Here is a 2,670-nt window from a genome sequence, read left to right as displayed (position 1 = left end):
TTTTTTTTTTTTTTTTTTTTTTTTGTCTTGTGTTATGTAATTTTGTACAATTATGTACCTAAAACAAATTAATATTTGAGTAACATAAATTATCTACATAAATCAAATTAATATGTCTTCTTATGCTATGAATTTATGTCTTGTGCTGTGAAATTTTGTGCATATAAAACATAAATTATCTACATAAATCAGATTTGAAAATAAGTAAATACATAACATGTGTATGTGTCTTGTGTTGTGAGTTTTTGTGTCTTGTGTTATGAAATTATGTACCTTAAAAATATATATTTTGTACCTGGATTTAGTAGTTGTGTAGAGACATGAGAAACTAGAAAAATGCAGAATCCGTTAAAATCTAGCTGAGCATTTGGTTGGAAGGAAGGAAGGAATTAGGTAAGAGAGAATTGTAATTCGGTGAGAAAAGAATGATGTGAATTAAAGTAAGAATTCACATTACATTATATTGTTTGTTAGGGATGAATAGAATTATTAGGACTTGAAAGAGAAGAAGTGATATAAAGACTGAAATGCCTTTGTATAATAACAACAACAACAACAACAATAATAATAATAATAATAATAATAATAATATTCAAGGAAAAATATGTCATTTTCTTCCTCTTTTTTTTTTTTAACCTTTCCTTTGTATGGCTGAATTGCAATTCATATGGGGAGGACTATGAATTGCAATACATTGAATTGAGGGAATTAAAATTCCAATGAAATGCAATTCTTTCAAACCAAACAATATAGTCTCTCATTTCATTGAATTATATTGGCATCAATGATCAAACAGATCATATCAGATTAAAAATAAAATTAAAAAAATGACATTTTTATAATTATCGTCAACTTCATCAATTTGTAAACTTTAACACTTAAATATGTAAACTTTGATAAATTTTAAAAAATCAATGAAAAAATTAAATTATAAATCTAAAGTATAAATGCTAGATCCTAAGCAATATAAAGTGAACCCTAAACTAAATAAAACAAAAAACTCAAACATAAACTTTAAAATCCAAACCCTAAGTGCAATGCTCTTTTTTTTTTTTTTTGTTTTTTTTGGAATAAATTTGGTTTGATTTGCAAGGTTTTTATAAACCGACCATTGAAATATAATCAGAACATCCATTTGGTTTATTATAAATGAAATTTTAAATTGATAGATAAACTATATATTTATATTTTATATATTATGTTCTTAACATTCACATTGGATTCTTGGGCAGCGCAATGGGCATATCACTGTTGCGAGATTGATGGTAAGTGGTACTTATAATTAGTGTTATTTTTAAAAATAGTTCTCTGACTGTGATATTTTTTCAAATTGGTTCTATGACTTTTAATTGCATTCAAATTAGTCTTTTGATTATTGAAGTTTAAGTCATATTAGTCTTTCGTTAGCATTGGTGTCAAGTTGGCGTTAAAATGGAGGGCAAAACAGAAAATTCATGTCATCTACTATATTCTAATCATATTACGACTCCATTTTCATATATTGTATATTTGTATGTGAAGCTTTTTAGTAAAAATTAGGTCTTCCTCTCCTCAACTTGTGATAAAAAATACTTCCTAATTATGTTTGTCATGAACATGTTAGTTCCCTAATAAAAATTAGGTCTAACTTAAGGACCAAATATGTAATTTTTCCTAATAAAAAGTTATTTATTAATAATAATTTTCTTTTTCTTTTTTAATATTGTTTCTCCTTTTTAAGGCATTCTAATAAGGAAATCAACATGATATAAAAGAAAACGGAAAATATTATGATAAAAATGTTAACTTTTTATTAGGAAAAATTACATATTTGGTCATTGAATTAGACCTAATTTTTATTAGGGAACCAAAATGTTCATTTCATGGCAAACATAATTTAGAAGTATTTTTATTGCAATTTGGGGAGAGGAATACCTCATTTTTACTAAAAAGCTTCACAATAATCGAAAATGGAGTTGTAATATGATTAAAATAGACTAGATGAGCTTAATTTCCCGTTTTGCCCTCCATTTTAATGCCAATTTGACGCTAATGCTAACGGAGGACTAATATAACTTAATTTTCAATAGTGGGAGAATCAATTTGGGTGCATATAAAAGTCATACAACTAATTTGAGAAAAGGTCATAGTCAGAGTACATTTTGAGATTTAACTCATTAGTCTAGGTTTAAAAATTAATCAATATAGGACAAATGGTTGTTGGTATTTGGTTGAGATTTGATATTGAAAGTTTGAAAAATGGTGCTATTTTGTGGACTATATGTGAGTTTAAGTCCAACCCCATTATTTCATCCAGAGTCCAGACCAAGTTCCAGTTTCGTGGATTATATTTTATTTCATAGTGGCCCTATTTGGTAAATGGTTGTTAGCTCATTAGGTTAGATGGTATGACTAGTTGATAACATTTACTAATTGTGCAAGTGCAATCTTTTAATACTAACGGGGCGTTTTGTTCAATGTAGTTTAGGGTGGGCTGAATTTGAATTCAACGAATTGAGAAACTACTGCGTTTGGTTGGAGGGAATTGCAATTCGACCGAATTGCAATTCCCTCCTTTTGCTAATTTCCAATTCCGAAACACCCCCCCCCCCCCCCCCCCCCCCCCCCCCCCCCCCCCCCCCCCCCCCCCCCCCCCCCCCCCCCCCCCCCCCCCCCCCCCCCCCCCCCCCC

Source organism: Ipomoea triloba, chromosome 3 (genome assembly GCF_003576645.1).
Source record: "Ipomoea triloba cultivar NCNSP0323 chromosome 3, ASM357664v1".
NCBI classification, from domain to species: domain Eukaryota; kingdom Viridiplantae; phylum Streptophyta; class Magnoliopsida; order Solanales; family Convolvulaceae; genus Ipomoea; species Ipomoea triloba.
This window is presented reverse-complemented; position numbering follows the sequence as displayed.